The 22,883-nt window shown below is 41.8% G+C and overlaps 1 protein-coding gene and 1 pseudogene across 5 annotated transcripts in view; both read left to right on the plus strand.

Moving 5' to 3' along the window:
* The window catches only part of Fgf12 (fibroblast growth factor 12), a 559,941-nt gene that overhangs the window by 242,489 nt on the left and 294,569 nt on the right, over nt 1-22,883 (plus strand). The window lies entirely within an intron of this gene.
* Nucleotides 5,214-5,713, plus strand: LOC101601409 (annotated as a pseudogene).

Below are 22,883 nucleotides of genomic sequence, written 5' to 3' on the forward strand. Positions count from 1 at the left end.
CAGAGACAGACAGATAGAGAGAGAATGGGCGCACCAGGGCTTCCAGCCATTGCAAATGAACTCCAGACGCCTGCGCCCCTTGTGCATCTGGCTAACATGGGTTCTGGGGAATTGAGCCTCGAACTGGAGTCCTTAGCCTTCACAGGCAAGCGCTTAACCACTAAGCCATCTCTCTAGCCCAATAAATTAGTTTTTAAATGACAGAAGAGAATGGACCAATCACCTCAACTTTCTGAGGAAAACAAAGCAAGTGTATGAAACCACTCAGACTGTAGACAGCTCCGTACAGTGCCACTCACATTGGATTTAGTGTGCATACTATTTCCTAGACTTGGCCAATGCAACATCAGATACATATTATAGATCCAACAAACCATCTTTCAAATATTACCCAATGAGCCTGGGATATAGCTTAGTGGAAGAATGCATGCTTAGGCTCTTTGTTAGACCCTTTGTTCACCTCTCAACACCCTGACCTACAAAATCAAAAACAAAGAATGACTCAAAATCTTTCAGGAAGCATAGGAAAAAGTAATTTAAACCTCTACTTAGGAAATTAATAGAGCAATGCTACTAAAACCTGAAAAAAATGACAAGTAAAGAAAACTAGTGCAGAAGGTAATATATTACACAGAGCCATCAGAATCCTTAGTGTGAGACATTGACAAATTAAGTCTAGCAATTTAAATAACATCATGTTAAGTGAGTTTATCCTTGGAAAACAACTTTGGCTTATCACATAAAAGACATCCATCAGTACAACTTTCCATACTGACAGACTAAAAGTTTTTATATTTTAATCTGTAAACATAATTACCACAATAGAAGCAGATAAAGCATTTATCAGAATTAAACATACTTTCATCGTCATGCACAAACATCTTCTAGTAACCTAGACTTGTAAACCATCAGTTGGATGCTTACCTCAAAATGAATAGTGAAGCATTGAAAACTTCCCTATTCCTTTGGCAATAAGGCACGGTTACCCATTTGATTGCTTCTCTTTGATTTCATACTGAAGAGCCTTTATAAAGTAAAAAGGCGAGGCAAAGAAAAAAAGTATCAACACAGAAGTGTAAATACTCTGTCATGACCTCCTCTTCTATGGGGCAGGTGCTCTGTGTGAAGCTCTCATGTCACCAGGAGACACACACAGGAGTGCCTGTAGCAGTATGATTTAGGATAGCTGTGACAATGCAGGTACCATCAACAGTGAAACAGAGAAGTCAACTTTGCTAAGTTCTCACAGAGATACTGTGCATTCATAACAAAACTACAGCGATGTGTTACGACTCATGAACCTCTCATCTTACACCTGGGGTGCTGGGGTTACAGATGCATGATACTGTGTTCCACTTTATGTGGGTTCTGGAACTGAACTCAGACTGCCACACTTGTACAACAAGCACTTTTACCCACTGAGACATCTCCCCACAGCATCTTGACAAGTATGTCTAGGTAGGGTCTCACTCTGGCCCAAGCTGACCTGGAATTTACTATGTAGTCTCAGGTTGGCCTTGAAATCATTGCAATCCTCTTAACTCTGCCTCCTGAGTACTGGGATTAAAGGTGTGCTCTACCACACCTGGCTTAATGTTTAGGCTTTTTTGGTATATATATATTTTTTTCTAGGTAGGGTCTCACTCTAGCTCAGGCTGACCTGGAATTCACTATGTAGTCTCAGGGTGGCCTTGAACTCACAGCAATCCTTCTACCTCTGCCTCCCAAGTGCTGGGATTAGAGGTGTGTGCCACCACACCCTGCTGGTATTTTTTTTGAACTTCAGTAATCGTTTTAGCTTCCTATGATATTTGCTTTAATTTGGATAATTATTAGAATCATAATGTTTAACATAATGCCCTCCTAATTGATATTCAAAATGGCGTATGTGAATTTCGAATTGGATAAGCTGGTTCCAGTTCTCATGGTTTGTCTGAGCTAACAGTAGAAGTTACTCTGAAACCAAACATAATATATGTCCCTGCTATCAGACTGCCACCTCTTCTCATCCTTCCATTCTTGTGATTTTCTGACCCAACAACCTCATGCTAATACCTTTAAATTTCATCTCTTGACATTTACAATGGCACAATACAAAGATAATTCTAGAAAGTTGGGAGGCTTGGGTTCTATTCATTGTCATTTGCTGTACCTTCTGTTTCATTTAAGAAGTCTTCTGTATATTTACTATTAGTAAGAAAAACTGTCGTGCACAGTTTTGGCAACGTCTCAAATCAATGGGCTATTTTCTGTTCTGGGGTAACTTACAACTCTTCGAGAGACTAAGGAAGATACAAGTACTGTAAACATGTAAACCGGAACATAGGTTATCATTAAAGAAACATGTCATTCATTCCAGTCTGTGGGGCTTGGGGTGTCCAGTGATGGAGAAATCACATTTCTTTTTGTTGGTGGAGACTAGAAAATACTTTATGATTGAAGTGTACTTGAATCAGCAAAATTACAAAGACATAGACACACACACACACTGTTAACTATCAGAAATTAGTTAAGATGGGACCATGGACAACCTGATAACTTCAATCCATTACATACAATGGAGTTTTGAGCTAAAATTTTAACAGGAAACTTTTTATATACACAAGTAAATGACTCTTGACTGTAACGATGAAGACTCAAGTATCATTTTCATTCCATTTGGATTATTTGAGTAGTAAAATATACTATGACTGCTGATCACACTGTGCTCATTGCAATCCTATAGTCATTTCCTGTAATGTAAATCTGACACCTTGTGATCACTTTTACCTATGGCCCTTTAGCTTGGGATTCTGTGTTTGAGTTCACCTGTGTTGAGTGTTGCCAGTGGTTTCTAACATTTGGGTATATCTAGAATAATTCCCACTGGCTGATTCTTAATCAGTCTGAAAAGCCTATCTCTGTAGTGGGTAGCCCCAAACAGCATGTGGTGTAGTGTGATGCTTTTGCCTCTGTGTTTAGGAAAATGGCTTTTAAGGGGGCTGCTATAAAGCAATATGCAGGTTATATCATTGAATTAGGTATTCTTTTTTTTTTTCTCCTTTAATCATGGAAGTATCTCTTGGTGCAGTGGGAATCTGCAAGGTTTGGGGTTTACAGGGTCTGTCTTTCTGTTTGTGGTTTGTCTTGGCTGTACTTGAATGTCATCATTTTGGTTGGAATATGGTGTGTTAGTTACAGTTAAAACAAGAGACAGAACCTCTTAGTAATTTGAAATGGGAAAGTTTAATACAAGATTTTCTAACTACAAGGTAGGAACAGAGTTGGGTAGAAAAGGGAATTATTCAGAGGAAGGGGGCTCTTGAAGGGGGAAAGGGGAGAGTGGTGGGAAGGGATTATGATCATGGTATATTGTTTATATTTATGAAACTTGTCATAGAATTTTTTTTTTTTTTTTTTTTTGGTTTTTTGAGGTAGGGTTTCACTCTAGTCCAGGCTGACCTGGAATTAACTCTGTCATCTCAGGGTGGCCTTGAACTCATGGCAATCCTCCTACCTCTGCCTCCCAAGTGCTGGTCATAGAAATTTTTTTAAAGGAAGAGGGAGAAGGAGGAGAGAGTGGCATCGTGGCAGTGTAACATATAAAGAGCACCAGTCTAACATAGAGCCAAGAATGAGTCCTCCAACCGCACCCCATGCTGAGCTCCACACTCCTTCGAAGACAAGAGAGTGATCACAGCTCACTGGGTGGCGGAAAAGTCATTGGTGGGCCTCATGTTTGGGACTTGGTGCAAGCCTGCCCTCTGATGTAGAGGGAAAGAGGCCCACAGCCAGATGTCGCCCCACAGGGCTGCTGCAGAGTTGCTGGAGTCAGTGTTGTGGGAAGCTGCTGGGCATTGGCAGTCCCCAGGTGCTGCAGCTCCCCAGGCTAGCAACGCTCTGCTCTGTGAAACAGGCCAATGTCGCAGAAAACCTCCACCCTGCAGGAGCTGGTGGCTGGTTGAAGTGTTGGGATAGCAGTTCCTGGCTCTGGTGAAGCCACATGAAGCTTGGGATCTGTCCTATCCACCAGTAATAGGAGGTCTGTGGCAAGATGGGCACCAAGCTGGGACTGATGATGCAGACACACTAAGGGATTGTACCATCTGGATGTATGATTGGGATGGAGCAACACTGGATTCTCCAAGCCAATTAACCCTTGGCTGCCAGGCAGCGGGAATAAAAGTACAATTCATACAGTAGTACACCAGAGCAGAAAAACAGGAAAAAAAGGAAAAAAAAAAAATGCTTCCTCCGACGCCCTCTACTGCTGAAACAATGTATCATCACAAAGAAAAGAGAATTGGTTTTCAGCTTATTATTATTACATAATGCATAGTGATGGTGGATTTAATCTGAGAAATAACAAATTAATGTCTTACACAGATGCTGCCCATAAGGTTATCAAAAAGACTGAGTTACTTTTAGATTTAAATGCTCAGAACAGAATATAGAAATTCACTATTGCTATCATTATAATTTACTGTAATTAACCCCAGTGCTGATGTAAATCTACAGTGTGACTGAGTTAGATTGGACAGATTATTTTGAAGCATATAAACAGTTCTTTATTTCGTGGAAGTTACTAAAGAATCGCTCTGGACAATATTGAACCAAACTTAAACTTATTTGGGGCTCCTAAATTAAAATATACTCCTTGGGCTGGAGAGATGGCTTAGCGGTTAAGTGCTTGCCTGTGAAGCCTAAGGACCCCGGTTCAAGGCTCAGTTCCCCAGGTCCCACGTTAGCCAGATGCACAAGGGGGCGCACGCGTCTGGAGTTCATTTGCAGAGGCTGGAAGCCCTGGCGCGCCCATTCTCTGTCTCTCCCTCTATCTGTCTTTCTCTCTGTGTCTGTCGCTCTCAAATAAATAAATAATTTTAAAAAAATTTAAAATATACTCCTTGCGGGTGGTCATAAGTTATTGTCAAAGTAATACGGTTTTTTAATTTATTTTGAGAGAGAGAGAGAGAGAGAATGGGCAAACCAGGGCCGTCAGCCACTGTAAATGCACTCCAGATGTGTGCGCCCTCTTGTGTGCACTGTGTGCTTGCGTCACTGTGCATATTCTCTGTGGGATCTGGAGCATCAAACATGAGTCCTTAAGCTTTGCAGGCAAGTGCCTTAACTGCTAAGCCGTTTTACCAGCCCCCAGATAAAACTTTAAAATAGTTTTTTAGGTTATCATACAAAATAATGTCATTAGGTGGCTCGGTTGGGACAGTTGCCAGGGATGGCAGAGCGTGAGGATGGAGCGGGTGTCCGGGTTGCTCTCCTGGACGCTGAGCAGGGTCCTGTGGTTCTCAGGCCTCTCTGAGCAGGGAGCTGCTTGGCAGCTCCGGATCATGGAAGAGAAGGCGCTAGAGGTTTATGATTTGATCCGAACTACTCAGGACCCAGAAAAGCCAAATACATTAGAAGAACTGGAAGTGGTAAGAGAGAGCGTTGTATGGAGGTTCAGGAGATAAATGAAGACGGCTATTTGGTCATCATCAGGTTCACACCAACAGTACCTCATTGCTCTTTGGCAACTCTTATTGGGCTATGCTTAAGAGTGAAACTTCAACGATGTTTGCCATTTAAATACAAGTTGGAAATTTACATTTTCGAAGGAACCTACTCAACATAAGAAGACATCAACAAGCAGATCAATGACAAGGAGCGAGTGGCGGCCGCCATGGAGAACCCCAGCCTGTGCGAGGTCGTGGAGCAGTGCGTTCTTGAGCCTGACTGATAGGTGTGTCAAGAGCCATTGAACCGCAGTCGTTTGATACATTTAAGTTCTCTGTAAAATGTAAAAACCTCACGTTTAACTTCATGTTTCATGTACAGGCGAATTGTACCTCAGATGCATTTTTTTAAAGAATTGTTTCCAAGTGGGTTTTAGTTCTAAGGTAGTGCCTAATTTGTTTAACTAGTAACATTCTCGGGATTTGTAGCACTTACGTGAGCACACAGAATAATATCTTCTAGCTATTACGTGTCAGACAAGTTACGATTTTTCTGATGCCAATTCTGACAACTACTTTTCATGTCAAGTTATCTACCTTGCCCACATGTGTTCAATTTAAGTCGTTCCTCTAAAATAAATCCAGCAGATGATTCTTATAATTACTAACTAACTGTATGTTGTCATTAAATTTAAGCTCTGTGTAAATGTGAACCCCTAAAAGATACTGCTAAAGCTTTATTTTATATGATTATTGGGTAGAATCAAGTCTAAACAATAAAAATCTTTAAGATAAAAAAAATGTCATTATACGTAGTTATCAGTTGTTCCCCTCCTCCCACTGTCTTTTCCATAGCCCCTGCTGTCTCCATGGTTCTCGCCCCTCCCCCAGACAGTACCCCTTTCTGCTTTCTTATCTTCATATATTCTTTTACTCTCTCTTGTTTCCCTTCTCCCATAAGATCTCATATTTGTATTGATGGTGCCATGACTAATGTTTAAATTCTGCTGCCAAGTTGATCACATTGGGAATCAAGCAATCTTGGTCATGTTTTTTGATGTTTGAGGATGTTGCCAGGAAGGATTGACAGATGGAGGAAAATCCTTCCTGAGAACGGGTGGCCCTTGTGCTGGTGGGATACACTTAAATAAGCTTTAAGAGAATACAGGGTTCCAGTCTGGAACTGAAGGCCTGGGGAATTCTTAGAAATTTGTTCCTGGAACCCAAGGGTGAGACTTTTTCCCCCTATACACTTCTCAGCCTGAGCTGCAAACCTCCTGTCCCCTGCCCCTTTCAACTTGTCACCGTTCAGCCCTCTTGCTGTCTACATTGCCCCTCTGGACTTAGCTCACCCAGAAGGTGTGGCAGGCCAAGCTGAGGCTACCTTATCTGTTGTAGTTCCCCAGTCTCAGGCCCCTAGACTAGCTCAGTTTTAATAATAGATTCTCTTTTAACATTGGACTGGGCCTTTGCCCTCTGAGTCACAAAGGGTGACGGAATAGCGTTTCTCTCCAACGCCAACCTATCTGCTGCAGGAGTCATTGTCTCATGGAAACCCTCAACTGGATTTGCAGCTCATGGGGACCATGGGCCCTTCCTGGGAGTAGGACCATCCACTGGGAAGCACCTTCTCCTTTCCCTGCCTCTGTCTGGGAATTGACGTAGCCGAGGCTCTGTTTGGCTTCTTTCTCTGCACCACCAATTATTTTTTTCTACTTGCTTCTGGAAGCCTTTCATTTCCTGTGTGGATTTCTGAAGCTTTTCTTTCCTTTTTCTGCTTGGAAAAGAGTCTGTTTTAGCTCTCTCACATACTGGCTCATACATGTAGTCTGTCATCTTAGCAAAAGTATCAAAATAATATTTTACTGAAAGCTAATTATGTTCCAGGCATCACACATGCATTTACTCTTGCCAGTATTAATATTCTTATTTTCATCACTTAATAAATGAGGAGCTGGAGTAACTTACAAGGACCCACCTAAGAGGTGCTGTAGGAATTGGACCAGGTTTTTCTGATTCTAGAACCTGTGTGTCTACTGTGGAATGAATGATAGTCTCTGCCAAACCTAGGAGAGAGCCAGAGAGCTGTAAAAATGCATATTTACTTTGGACCTTTGCTATCTGTGTGCTGTAGATCCCTGTTATACACTTGTTCTGTGTGTGTGTGTGTGTGTGTGTGTGTGTGTGCCACACACAGACACAGACACACACAGACACACACACACACACACACACACACACACACACACACACACACACACAGAGAGAGAGAGAGAGAGAGAGAGAGAGAGAGAGAGAGAGAGAATGGACACACCAGGACCTCTAGCTGCTGAAAAAGAACTGCAAACACACACAACACCTTGTGCTTCTGGCTTATGTGGGTCCTGGAGAATTGAACCTGTGTTATTTGGCCTTGCAGGCAAGTGCCTTAACCAGTAAACCATCTCTCCAGTCCCTTGCTGCCCTTCTTATAGGACGATGTTTCATTTAGAGCTTCTTAGTAACAGATTTGGTGTTGGAAGTAAAGAGAAGGCAAGCAGAAATTAATTCATAGCTGTTTGGTTCTAACATCAGAAAATAATTTCAAAGGGCAGAACAGCTGAAAAAGTAACATCTTTCACTCATTAGTAGATTTCTACAACTCATTTCTCTAAGAAGTGTTTCTGCTAACAAACCTATGACTAGGTTAAACCATAATCACAAAACTTATTGCTGATCACATGATCCTGGGAATCGTTCAAGTTTGAATCAACAGTGGAACTGATAGAGCATCACAGAGTTATTTAAGGAAGAAAACTTTGTTGAAGTAATGGAAATCTAACCCAAGGCTTTGCAAATTCTAGGATAGTGCACTACCCCTAAGCTACACATGTAGGGTAAATATTTTAAATAAATGGAAATGTAGAGGATGGGTGCACTAAGGAAGCGGCTCAGCAGGTAAGAGTGCTTGCAGTACAAGCATGAAACCCGAGTTCAAATTCCTCTACCCATGTAAATAGATGTGGCCACACATGCCTGTAACTGTGGCCCTGAGAAACAAAAGCATTACTGAAGCTCCACGGGCCAGTGAGTCTTATAGAGAACCAGCGCTCCACATGCAGTGACAGGTTCAGCCTTAAGGGAATAAATCAGATGACTGAGAGAAGAGGAAACTCTGTGTTCTCCTCTGCCGTTCACATGGACACAGGAGCATGTCCATCTGCACACACAGGTTTATGCATGTGCACATGCAAACACACAGAGAAAATGAACAAAATATTGCTACACATAAAGGCATGGATGGACCTCACAGACATTATATTGAGCAATGGAAGTTAGGAAGGAAAGACTATGAAGTTCAAAACCAGAAAAGCTTATTTTATGTTGCCTGAGAATGGTTGTGAAAGGTAGATTTGGGGGTGTTGTTAATACCAAGTGCTTGATCTGAGTAGCAACTATTTGGGCAAAGACATTTGTAAAGTTCATAGTGTAGAAAAGTGAAAGTTCTTAAGTGCAGATGTATATTTATTTTCAATAAAAAAATGACTGAAATTTGTAAAAAAAAAAACATTTTTTAAACTGGGACTTGATAAGTTAAATCATGTAGAGTAATAAGATTTACTGTAAGGCAGTCATAGGAAGCTGGATAGAAGAGTTTAAGTAATGAAGAAGTTCACTTAGGTGGCATTCTTTCCTCTTATCATTGCAAAGTCCAAATTTGAATGAGCTGTATTATCCACATTTTGTGAAACAAATGTCTACTGAGGATACTCAAAATTCATCAAAACAGAAAATTAGAGGCTGATGGGAGCTCAATACTAAGGTAAATTTCTGCCCTACAAAGCTCAGGGAACATTGTTGAAAAGTGGGGTCAGAAAGAATGTAAGAGCCACAGGACAGGAAAATGTATTCTGAAACATCAGTCCCTGACAGAGACTGACAGGTGACCCCACCCTGCAGTGGCCATTGGTAACTCCTCTGAGGGGAGCCCTCAGAGGAGTGGAGGTGGGGGAGAGCGAACGTAAGAGTATAACCCAATGGGAGCATGACCAGTTATTTATTTTGTCAATAAAAAAAAAACAAAATGCTAGAAAAAATATGAGCTAGAAGCGAATACATCAAATGTTAGCAGTGCTTATACATAGAGGTAGTTTTTCATCTTTCCACCAGGTTTTTCTGGTTCCCCTCAGTAATTTTAGAGATATTTTTTAATAATCATCCATGCTAGTTATTATAAAGAGTATTTGGGGGTAATTCTTCATCTTCAAAGACCCCAGGGGTTCCCATTACCCATAACAAGCCTCCTTCCCAGAATGGCCCATGCTCCTATCTGACTTTGCAGTCTGAATTCTCCCCGATGCTTAGTATGTGCTATACCTTGACGAAATTAGGGCTTAACACTTTATTTATTAATTTAGCAAGTGATTTCCAAAGACCAGTTTCTCTCTCTCTTCCTCTTTCTTTCTTTTTTTTCTCCCTACCAGGCTCTCTAGCTACACAGCAACTGATAAAAATGACAGCACCCTCTGCTGTCTGAATTTCCATTCTCCTAGGGAATGCAATATATGAGTGATAAGGAAAATTTAGTGTGCTAGGAAATTGTTTATAACAGGGAGATCATATCCATCTAAAAAGACATGTTGCTGCTGCAGAAACAGTTTTGTTTAGGTAAAGATCACACAGATGAGAAGCAGTCTGTCAGTTGCAGAGGGATGGGTCATGTGGTGCTGGGACGTGCTGACAATGGCCGGGGGCTTCAGTAACACTGGGGCCTGTTTGGGGAGTGGTGGAGGGAAGAACTAAAGGGCTGAGAGAGTCAGTCAGAGTGGCTTGTTCCAGAGAAAGGCACCAGAAGTAGCATGAATCTACGTGTGCCATGCATGTGCATGGTTATGTGGGACAGAGGAAGCGACATTCATGGAGAGGATGCTGGTGATCGGAAAGCTGTTCTTAGATGTGAAACTACGTTCTTTGCTTGGCACTGTTGTAGCCATCTTCACATTGCTGGAGTGAACATCCAAACCAGGTGCAGTTTATGGGAGGAAGGGATTTATTTCAAGCTTACAAATCCAGGGGAAGTTCCATCAATGGCAGAAGAAGCTGGCTTCCTTTCTCAGATCCAAGCAGAGAGAAAAAAAAAATCCAGAAAATACCCAAAACACACAGTAATTACCACAACCAGAACTCAGGCTCTTTCTCCACACCTTGGGGCTGGAAATAAGATGTACCTTCAGTGAGACCTCAGGGCTGGACTCCAGCAGCTACCCTCACAGTGACATCTTCTCCAGCCATGTGGCTGGAGATCCACGTTACATGCTTCATATTAATAAAACACCTGCATCTATGGGCCTACGCATTTTCAAATTACCTCAGGTTCCATTGCAAATGCCTGTAGCCCCAGACAATTTAAGGGAGGAAATAACTCTTTAGCTTATGATTTCCAGGAGCTCACTCCATCCTGGCTGGGAGTGTGTGGCAAAGCAAAGCAGTGCATCTCACGGATATCAGAAAGCAAACAGGCAAGGCCTTCTCCTCCTGTTCTATCTTGCTTCTGGCTTCAGGGCCAGTGCTACCTGCAATAAGAGTAAGCATGCACAATGGGATGCCACCTGAGACATTTCTAAATCCAGTCAAATTAACATAAGATTAACCATCACAAGATATGGACGTTAGTACCACTGAGAAAGATGACAGGTGGGAATGATGCTGTTTTCTCTGCCTCACCTACCTACGCTGTGCATCCTGTAAGGCCAGCAAAAAGCAGAGCCTGTTCTCCCAGAGTTGCCAAACTGTGTGGGTGCTCTCATTCCCTTTCATCCCATATTTAATGGTTCTTTATGTAAGTTGATACCTAGTGAACAGTTCCTTAGTGGAATGCTTCCCTGAGACATCACTGTTAGCAGTTTGGTCCCAGTGAACTGTGTATTAAACATAGAACTATTGTTATGGTCAATATTTCAAGCAACTCAGTCTACCTGTTGTTCTTTAAAGTACTTTTTTTCCCATTGAGAATAAAAATCCTTGTTTTTCATTTTCTGCAAGAAATGCAGTTTAGAAAAAAAAAATACTATCTGTTCTAAGAAGGTAAAATGATGGCTTTTTAAGTAGTCACTTAATGTTTGTTCTTGCAGTTGGTATCTGGCTTTGGCCTCACTCTTCCACAGATCAACTTGCACCATCAAATGACAAGCACAAATCCCAGACAGATGCCTCTGATGTCTGGAATCAAGACAAATTATGTCACTTGGCTGTCACAAAGAGTGCCTCTTTTGATGTTACAGAACAATTTGTTTAATGACACAATTGCTGGGCCGCGGAACAGATGACCACGTCCGTTGTTGCTCAGCATTCCTGGACCACCACAGGGACGAGCCCGGCAGCATGTCGTGTGTCTGGGCGACGGCAGTCTCAGGGCTGGGGTGCGAGGCCCGCGTGAGGCAGCAGGTGCCACTGCGTTGTGGGCCGTTTGTTCTCTAGGGGCTGCCCTGCAAGGCTTTTGCTTGTTTAATTATTTGAAGCTAAGAGAATGCCAAGTGTAAAATTTGTGAATTTGGGATAAACTCTATGAACTTTGCTGTGTACACGACATTCTACATGTTGCATTGTATGTGGTGGGAGTGAGGGGGTGGTCAGGACATGAAGACCTATGTGGGAACATCTCACCTTCCTAGAGATCTCTGATGAGCTAAAGCAAAATGGAATAATATAATTACATTGTAAGGATATGATGAGAATGAAGGACTTTTCTGGAATAAATTGGGAAAGCTTCCTGGATGAAGTGCTGTGGGAAGCAGGAAATAAGGGAATTCTTCTCCTAAAGTGTCTCATTTCTGCCGTGTCCCAAGCAGGGTGTAGGGGCGGAAATCTAACTAGCACACCATGTTGAAGAGAATCAACGGGGATGCGAACGTCAAATTTCCATTCATAAGTTTCCATACCAGAAATCTTTATTCAGTTGATCTTGAGTGGGCCCAAGAGGCTTCACGTTACGAAAATATTATAGATGACTTCAATGAAAATGACCCGTAAACCACTCCACTGACCACTGTTAAATATGAAAATGTAACTGGACTTTGCAAACTGGGTTGTGATTCCTAGGTAAGAGCTTTTAGCCAGGATGATTTAATACAAGAATAGAAATTAGGTCTCTGATTTAAAGCATAGGTAGGGCTTATTGCTCTAGGTCTATGTAAATTTTAATTTGAGTACAATTTGCATAATTAGTTCTTATCCTCACCTCCCCACCACCTTGAATTTCTAGAAGATCCAAATCCTTTATGTAAATTAGAAGCCTATACTGTCCTTCACCTTAAATTTTATTCGAGAACATATTCATCACACAGATATGTCTCCTGCTAGTCATATAATGTCTAGGTCAGAGAATTTATAAATTCAGGCTTCACTTCAATGACTGGAAGGTGGTCAAGCCATTTAAAAATACAATTTTCGTCAACGTATGTTGAGAACTAAATGGCTCTGTCTGATTTCCAGAGTGAGGGTTTCCCCATTTGAACCACGAGGTGGCAGTGTATTACCACTCCTGGCTTCCCAGGCCTGGCACCGGAGCTGGGATGCTATCATGGTGTCTAACGCACAAAGAATACAGGGAGATCCTGTCAGCGTTATGGAACAGCCTCGTTTGAATTATTCTTAGAACACAAAATGACAATATACTCTGCTCTTCTCCAACTTGTTCCAGCCTTGTCTGAATGCTGAAGGTCACACTCTCCTGTTCCAGAAACAATGTCAGGATCAATCGCCTCTAAAGAAATAAAAACAGATTTCTACAAGGACAAGGGGGGAAAGGAAAAAGGTGAAAAAGAGAAAGGTCTGAGAATTAAAAAAGAAAACAGCAACCATACAATCCTTCCAGTATCCCATAGAATAGCAAACACTGGGAAGTGAAAGGAGATTCGGGATTCTACTTACCCCAGTGTCAGCTCTCAAGGTCAGATGGGGAGGAAACTAGGTTACGAGCCGTGACATGCTGGTTTTCTGCAGAAGTCAAGGCTGATAATCACTTTCTTATTTCCTCCTCAGAGTCAACACCTCAAAGCCCACACAATGTGTGGGATCCAGGAAAAGGACATTAGTTTTTAAGGCACTCCTGAGACTTACAGAATTCTGGGATTCCATTGTCCCTTAATTTGAGAGCAGGCTCAAGAGTCCTTGGAGGAGCCCTTGGATGTGGGTGTCAGCATCCCCACAGGACCAGTGCTTCTTAGGTGGGAGATCTGAGCAGACACATTGTTTATGGGCCCTACTTGCTGCTCTGTTTAATGCGGCAAGCCACAGAGCTTGGCACCTACATCTCAGACCTGCAGTTGACCCAAAGGTAGTGTTTTCCTTTCATAATTTATTTTGTGTGAAGCAGTGTCCAAACAAAAATGTTGATTTGACTAACCTAGAAATGTTTAGTTTTTTGGTTGTTGTGTTCTAAGCATAAATGTGTATTAGGAAACATTTTGAAGGGTCGACAGAATGTTAACTGAAATATCAGGCCAAAATAAAATGATTCGTTTCACTTACTAAAGCAGGTATCTGATTATGTCACACCTAGTTTCTCAAACTCTTCATTGTTTTAAAATATAAATACTGAACTAAATATTTAAATTTCTGATTAATCTTTCTAATGGCAGTTTTGCTACTTCCTGTAAGTCATTTATACTTTTATAAAGTATCTTCTTTGCACAGGGCTTCCCATACTTTTGGGAGGCTTTTATATAACAAAAGCAAAGATCAATCCACTCCATTTCACTCCACCTGTTCCATCCAGTGTTGATTCAAATCTGGATTTCCAAGCTGCTGTGTCAGAGCTATACAGAGCCTTGACAGTATCGAGGTTATCCCCGAGTAACTGATCTTCCCACATTTTATAAGGAAGATGGATACCAGTGTGGATGTCTGAATTTCTCTGTGTCTAGCTGAGATCCAGAATTTGCAAGTAAATCTCCTTCTTTCAGCTTAATAAAAGACCCCGTTGGTAAAGATGCAAAGCACATGGCTTCTGTTCTTCCAGCTGGTAATGACAATGCTTCTGTAGGTGGGGCTCATCTCAGTTACCTAACAGCAGTGTGTTGGTATCATCTGAATAAGAGAACTCATTTGTACACAGAGATTTGGACTCAGTTTCATGATACCTCATGTTTTCACATTGTTTCCCAGACAATCCGTATGTCTAACCATAACCTCTTCCCTGTGTCTGGTATGTCTGTAGCACATTTGTAACTATACTATGTATTGGGGCAACTTCAGATGACTGTCTCTGTAGCACCTCAAAAAATGTATCCAACTAAACTCATCGCTATCTTAGTCTTTCCTGAACCTAATCTCTGGTTTTATAATTTTACTGATCTCGGTCCATCGTCTCATGTGTCTGCTCAACAAATAGTCCTATGTGTCCATGCTGGAACAAGCACACAGCTACAGTAGCAGCTTCCATCTGAGGAGTAGATCTGTTTGTCTCACTATTTCATCGGGGCTTGGTATTGAGCAGGAAACTCTAGATAGATACCAGCAAGTGAATACACAGGGCTGGACAAGAAAGTAGAATTTGTGTTTCTGCCCTGTTCTTCAGTACACAATGTCATAGGCATCTCTGAATCACACATGTCTCCCAGATCATTTTACTGTAAGATTTTTATATTTATTAATACTGTAGGCAAACAAAGTCATTGCCATTAAACCATACTCTAATTTTGACCCACATGGTCTACTGTTGATCAGAATTAGGCTTCTAAAATGTATGTACTGTTGTCAGTCAGCAGTGAGAAAGCTTTTCCTTGTTTAAAAATATGTGATTTCTATTTATTTGAGAGAGAGAGAGAGAGAGAGAGAGAGAGAGAGAGAGAGAGAGAGAAGGAGAAAGAGAAACAGTGGGCACACCAGGGCATCCAGCCACTGCAAATGAACTCCAGATCCATGCATCACCTTCTGCATCTGGCATACGTGGGTCTGGGGTAATCGAACCAAGGTCCTTTGACTTTGCAGGCAAGTGCCTTAACTAGTAAGCCATCTCTCCAGCCCACTTTCCCCTTTTTTAAGCTATTTTTTTTTTTCAAGAAAACAAACTACATTGGGTTAATCTGCCCTATAAAATGAAATGTTGGTACGTGGAGGACCCTTGATTATGAACAGAGGAGTTTTGTATTGGAAGGAGTTGATCACTGGCAAACCAAGCTTCTGCCTTTAGGGACAGCAAGGACTTACTTCTAAAGTGGAAAGTTTTCTGCTGTTTCCAAAATTAAGAGAAGAAAATCATATAGACAGAATCTTAGGGGAAATCTAAGTGCTGTCACTCCTTGTTTGAAGAGGTCTTTTCACTGGAAAGTAACAAGGCTTTCAATTGATTGTCCCTTTCTTCATTCTCACAAGGATATAATGGAGGAAAGAGCTTCTCTGTATGACTCCTTGGCGCAAGGACAGCGAAAATAGTGTGCGAGAAAAAATGTGCAGTGTCACCCACCAAGACAGGAGTTACAGGGAGGAAACTGAGGCACAGAAGAAGAAGAGACTGACTTGATCAGAGAACAAACCAGTAGCTTAACAGAGTCTGGTTGTCTTGTTCACAGAGCACACACACTAATAGACCCCATCCCTTTCAGCTTCACTCACTAGACACTCATTCTTTCACACTTTGATTTACTCAACATTTGATAAGAAAGGTAAGAAAAATTTTCTTGGGCTCTGTGACAATTACATAGGCTTCAAATCTTGTACCTCATTTAGCGAAGTCTGAGATTTATACTTGAAGCAACTGAAGCTCAGAGGAGTGACATAATCCCACTTTTATGTAGCTAAGTAAATGGCAGTGGTGACATTGTACTTCTAGTCCTCAGGTATGGGCTTCTTAATCATGCTATGTATGAAATATCTTTACCAGTGTTAAAACCCATCTTAGAGATTAGAAAACACACATTTATTGTATCTGGATTGAAGGACTTTATTTTGGAGAATCTTTTACAATGTCCTAGAAAGTATAGCATGGTTCGTACCATCAGTGAGTTTACAGTGAACTTGGAGAGAGGAATTACATGTGTAAAATTTAAATAACATTGTAAGAGTCATCACCAAAATAGAATTAATTATCTTATGAGGTGGAGAGCCCCATCCAATGCCTGGAGACTGCTGATTGAAATCCTGTGGTTGTTGACTGTGGTAGTTTGATTCAGTTATCCCCCATAAACTTATGTGTTTTGAATATTGGGGTCCCCAGGTGGTGGAAATTTGGGCATTGAAGCCTCCTGGAGGTAGTGTATTTTGGGAAGTGTGCTTATGGTTGTTATATCCAGTTCTTCCTTGCCAGTGTTTGGGCCACTCTTCTGCTACTGTTGTCTACCTGATGTTGGCCAGGCGGGGATGTCTACCTTCTGCCCGTGCCTTCGTTTTCCCTGCCACCATGGAGCCTCCTCTAGTCTGTAAGCCACACTAAACCCTTCCCTCCATAAATTGCTTTTGGTTGAGTGCTTTCTGCCAGTGATGAGAAACTGACTACAACATCGAGTAAGACATCACTTGTTTTACTTTCCATTTGTTGAATGATTAATATGTATTAGAAGAGTAAATAGAGTTCAGTTTTCAAATGTGGCAGATGTTTGAAAATCTTACCATCTGCAAAAGCAGAAGATTTCAAGAGATTCTTCTTAGTATCCTTGCACTCTTTTCGATTTACAGCATTTCCATATGAAAGAATTTTAAAGATGATTAAAAACTAGGAGGAAGATGGTTAGTGAGGGAAAATTGTTAGGCTCAACACATTGAAGTTGAAATTCATGATCTTATTTCTCACTGTCTGTCCACTGGTGATATTGCCATGATTGGATAATGGGGCTCAGAATTTCCAGTCATTGCAGATACCTGGAGATCATCCTTAACTCAGACTGTTGCATTTGCCCAAATCCATCTGATGAATCACTCGTTGCCCCTTGCCACTACTTTTGTCTTGTTGCTACTGTTGTTGAGCTGATGAGAGTAAATCTCGTGTTCAAAAGATAGAATTCCTTAGCATTTCTCCCTGTCCTGCATCTCTTAACATTCTGTCAGCCCCTTAAGTGGTGATGTTTCCTGAACCTTGAAGGGGGTGGTGGAAGAGATGTTCCATTTAGCGCTGAGCATGTATGTAGTAGCCACTTATTTTTGGCACTTTCACCAGGTATGCACTTCAAAATGAACTTTCGTTCTCCAAATTTCATTCCACTACCTCTTTAAAACCATTTTGTCTATGGAGTTTTCAAGGTAGGGTCTCAATGTAGCCAGGGCTGACCTGAAACTCACTCTGTAGTCCCAGCCTTGAATGTATAGTGATCTTCTTACCTCCCAAATGCTGGTATTAAAGGCATGCACCACCATGCCCAGTCCATTCTTGCTCTTAAAAGTACAATTTATTTTCTTTATTTTTAATGTGTATATATATGTATGGAGTGTGTGTGTGTGTATGTGTTTATATGTGCCTGGGCACATATGGGGGTGCATGTGTGCATGGAATGGTATGTGAAGGACAGAGGCTGATGTGTCAGAACCAATAACTCTGTTCCTTATTTTTTGAAACAATCTTTGAATGAACTTGGTGCTCACCAATTTGGCTAGACTAGTGTTTCAGTTACCTTCTCATTGCTGGGAAAAAAAAAAAAAAAAAAGACACCCTATCAGAAGCAGTTGATGGAAGGAAAAGGTTCATTTTGGCTTACGGTTTCTACGGTAAGCTTCGTAGTGGCAGGGAAAGCTAAGTATTGCATTTTTTGCATCCATAGGGAGGAAGCATCAAGAGTGACGTTTTATGAACACTTAGCCAGGCTGGACTAATAAACCTCAAGGCCCACCCCAGTGACACACCTCTTCCAGCAGGGCTCCACCTACCAAAGCCTCCATCAGCTGTGGTTTAAGTATGAGGCTTAATCATAAACACATGAGTTCACTTTAAAACCAAATAACCACAATTAGCTAGCCTGTAAATCACAGGGATTCTGCTTCCCCAGTGCTGGGATTACAGGCATGGGCTGTCAAGGTTGGATTTTGCTTTAGTCCAGGGGATCTGAACTCAGACCTTCATGCATGCACAGTACATACTTTACCTATTCAGCCATCTTCCCAGGCCCTAATTTATTTCGGTTAATTCTTTTTAGTCCTTTATAAACATTTTCCTTTATAGTTTGTGCTCTTCCACACTGGAGGCTTATTATGAACCACCTGAAAAGGTGTTCACTGAGGTATGTACATTCTCAACCCTTCAACCGCACACTAATGTTTAATTTCTTAGTAAAGATTCCCCTAACTGTCCTCTCTTTGTCTTGCATGTTCTCCCTTCCTTCTTCACAAATACAGTTTCACGTTTAACTCAAGGGATTGATCCTCTTCCCTATCTCCCAGCACTAGACTGTCAGTTAAGCTGTGGCCAGAACCAGGTTTGTTTCCCTCACCATTGGATTCCTGTACCAAGCACAGTGCCCAGCACATGCACGCTGTCAAGTGAGTGGGAGAAGGTGCAGTTCTAATTTCAGGTCAGGGAGATTCAGCTCTGGCTTACAAGGGACCTTATAGGAAGTACATTACACTGAGGAAAGCTTAAAGTTAATTTCATTTCCCCACCATGAGGAGCAAAAGAATGTTGCAATACGTTGGACACTGAGGAATATTAATGAATTAAGGAATTACCAGCGGAGGCTTTGAAATCTGCATAAAGAACACTGATGGGAGAGGAAAATAGTTTGATAAGATAGAATCTAGTGTAGAGCAAAAAAAAAAAAAAAAAAAAAGAGTTCTATTTCTACTAAAGCCTTTAGATACTTTAAAATACCTCCTTGAGTTTTTGACCTAAACTCCACATCTGACTGCCCTTAACGATCCCCCATCTGAACATGACGACGTCAGGTACCCGCACATGGGTGGCACTGTTCCTTGGGTGATTCTTGGCGAGCCCTTGGAAAGAACGACCACATCTGTGACTGGACCCCCCCCCCCCCCACCCACACACAGTGCAGTTCTAGACAAAGAAACTTCAGCCTTGTGGAGGCACTTTTTTAAAAAATCCAGCTCGGCCCCCCTTGAACCAGAGGGGCCTTTGTAAAGCCAGAGAGGCTCAGGACAAATGGGCTTTGTAGTGTTGAGGCACACATGGGCTCATTGCCTCGGTACCACTGCAGAGCTGTTCTGATGGTGAATGGTCAGCTCTGGGTGTTTTTTTTTTGTGTTGGGATTTTGCTAGCTTGTCTCACTTTGACATGCATGTATTTCCCCAGTGATATGTCCCTGAGCACAGCAGCCTCCTGGTCTCCTTTCTGAGGAGTCTGTCCTGGATTTTGTGCCTCCTGCCCTGGAGCGGGAGCGTCATTAACTAGCAATCTAGCATCAGGAACTAAGAAGCTCAGGAGTCCCTGGCCTTACCTCTGGATTGATTAGGAGAGCCAAAGCTATTTCTCCTCCCTTTGCTGCAAATAGTTTTCGCTAGATTCTCTGTAAGTGTCTAGGAAGGCTTAAAATGAGATCTTTATAGTGTAACTGGAGCCTTGGTGTTCCTCATCAATATACTGATATGTACCCATGAATCAATAAATGTTGGGTGTCCCTTGATTCTTGTTTTATGAAGTTAAAGAATTAAAATGCACAGATGAGAGGGTAAGATTTAAAGAGATTTTGCTAGACTAAGAGAAGGAAGAGGAGGAAGAACAGAGGACTCCCACCATGTGGAAGGTGGGAGGTGGTAAAGGCCTAGTGGGAAGGTTTTCAGGGAAATTTGAAAGGGGTCAGAGCTTAAAGAAACACACACACACACACACACACACACACACACACACACACGGAGGAAACAAAGGCTGTTAGCCTTTTCTTCATTCCTTCCCATAAGGGTTAAAGTGTTAAGAAGTCATAGTAAAGCCCACCTCTCATCCCACCTGGTGGGAGTGGAGGGGAGGGTCTTATCACAGCAGGGACCTGGGCTTCAGGTAACAGGAGAGATGAGCAGCCAATAAGAAGACTCAACCACCAGCATCTATTTGTTTCAGTAGGCTTTACTGTTAGGCTGAAGTGTGTCCAAGAGATGATTTTTTTGAAAACAAAATAAAGTTACCTGACTAATTTTTCCTCAGCAAGTGTGACCTTGGCCCCTCCCCAATTTGAACGTTGTGAAAATATCAGGGTGCAGATATATAGACAAACAAGGCAGATATCTAGAGGCTAATAACTTCTACATCTGAGGAGGAAGGAATTCATAAAAGCCAAGAGCATATTGCAATATTAGAGGAAGAAAGAAGGTTAAAAGTTGGAAATCATATTCAATTAAAGATTCGTTCATAGTATATTTGAGATTTAGTTTTAAAATATTTATTTATTTGGGAGAGAGAGAGGTGGGAGAAGGGAGTATGAATGTGCAAGATCCTCTAACCACTGCAAATGAACTCCAGAAGCACGTATCACTGTGTGCATCTGGCTTTATGTGGATACTGGAGAGTCAAACCTGAGTCCTTTGGCTATGCTGACAAGTGCCTTGACTGCTAAGCTATCTTCCCAGCCCGAGATTTATTTTAAAGAATAGTAGTGTCTTGTCAATGGATTATATGAGTAAAATATTATTCTCTAGTTTAAGATGGCCATGGGCTAAGTAGGGAAATACACTTGCAAAATAGTAGAAATGAAAGACACAAGCTCAGGGTGCTTGTAGGTGTTTGAGGAAAAGGTTGAGTTCATCACTATAGAGATAATCTTTTCTTTAGTTAATTTAGACACAACTGCTAGAGAAAAATAGAATTCAGAGGACGATTTTATTCAGGGACAAAAGAAAGGAGAGGAAGGAAGTAGAGTTGTACAAGGGAGTGGGCCAAGAGTAGGAGGCAGTTCTTAGAGGCAAAGGAAGCTGGAATTTGAAGTAGAAAAGGTTATTCGGTCATGTTTCCAGCTCACGAAGAAATGAACAGATTTGGAACTGGAACCTGGGGGGACGGGACAATAGCAAATAATTCCCTGAGAATTTTTTTTTATAAATTCCTCTGAATTTTCCTTAAAACTTCCAGACAACAGGCAGTGCCACTCCCCAACTTGCTCTCTATGTAAGCAGCACATTTCTCCATTGTTATCTTTGACTTGATGGACTCCTCGTAACAATGATGATAATACTTCTATTTTCCTCATGGCATTGAGACTGAGATTTCAGGGGAATTTAATCATAGTCTTTACAGATCTATAAGGCTGTTTCCATGGTCACTATTCTCTACAATAACGTTGGTTTCCTTCTTTTCCCAAATAATTCTCCTTCCTCCTCTGCTTACTTGACTATGATGGTCTCAGCCACTCTTGCTTTAGACTCTCCTAAATCATACACAGTGCTAAGGTGCAATTCATTGTTCTCATCCATAAAAGCTTCTACCTCTGTAGCTGCTCCTCTCTTCTTTTCTTCCTCCCTCCCTCTCCTTCCTCCTCCCTCTTTCTCTCTCCCACTTTCTCCTTCTTTGAGTCTTTCTTTTGTTCCTTCTTTCTCTTTCTCTTTCTCTTTCTTCTTTGAGCAGAGTCTTGCCATGAAGCTCTGCATAGCCTGATGTTCTCATTTGTAATACAGGCTTTCCTCAAGCTTGGGGATATCTTTCTGCCTCAACCTCCACATCCCCGGCTTAGTTTTCAAAGACAAGAAAAAGTGAACGCTTTAACACAGCATGAAGTGAACTAAGAATGAACGTTTTTGAATGAAAAAGCTGATAAAGCCATCCATTTTGTCCTTCAATGTCCGTGTAGCCTGATGTGGGCTCTCATCTTTGCGCTTCACCCTCCAGTTCCTTGTCGGGTGTCCCAGCATAGCGCCTACGAGCTCTCAGGAGTCCAGCTGCACTCCAGTTTTCCCTGGGAAATATCACCTGCAGGATAACTTCGCCTGAAAATTTGAGTCTACAGAACCAGAAATCATTAATCAAACAAGCTCTTCAGCAACTCAATAATCTGAAAAGTGTCTTTAAGGGTAATTATTTTGAGAAAACAGAATCATGTAATCTAATCCAGTGTCTCCGGCTGGCTGTGCACCAGACACAGCTGAGGACATTTTAAAACCATAAGAACTCCCTGCATAGCTGCTCTTTCACAACGCAGGTTGTCTAGGGTGACATCCACATTACTACCACCTGAGGACTTGCTAGCATTCCCACTGTACTGCACCCCATCCTACTGAATCAGAAACCCACAAGTGAGGTCCAACAGCCTGTGTTTCTTGAGGCCTGGCTGACTGTGATGAGTTTTCATGTTAGATAACCACTGTAAATGCTCTCAGCTCTGACTCCCATTACATCTGGGTCACAGAGCAGTGACTCTAGGTACAATGGAAGGTGTTTCGTCCTGACAGCTCACTACACCCCATCACATGATTTTGGAAGCTCAGAAGACTTCTCTTTCATATTAATCAAAGTGGTTTCAACACGTAGAATGGGAACCTCTAGAGGATGGACACTGTGACCCATGCTATCTCTTCCCTTCAGAGCCCTCAAACCCAGCCCATAGGCTAGA

This window comes from Jaculus jaculus, chromosome 5 (genome assembly GCF_020740685.1).
Source record: "Jaculus jaculus isolate mJacJac1 chromosome 5, mJacJac1.mat.Y.cur, whole genome shotgun sequence".
Lineage (NCBI taxonomy): Eukaryota > Metazoa > Chordata > Mammalia > Rodentia > Dipodidae > Jaculus > Jaculus jaculus.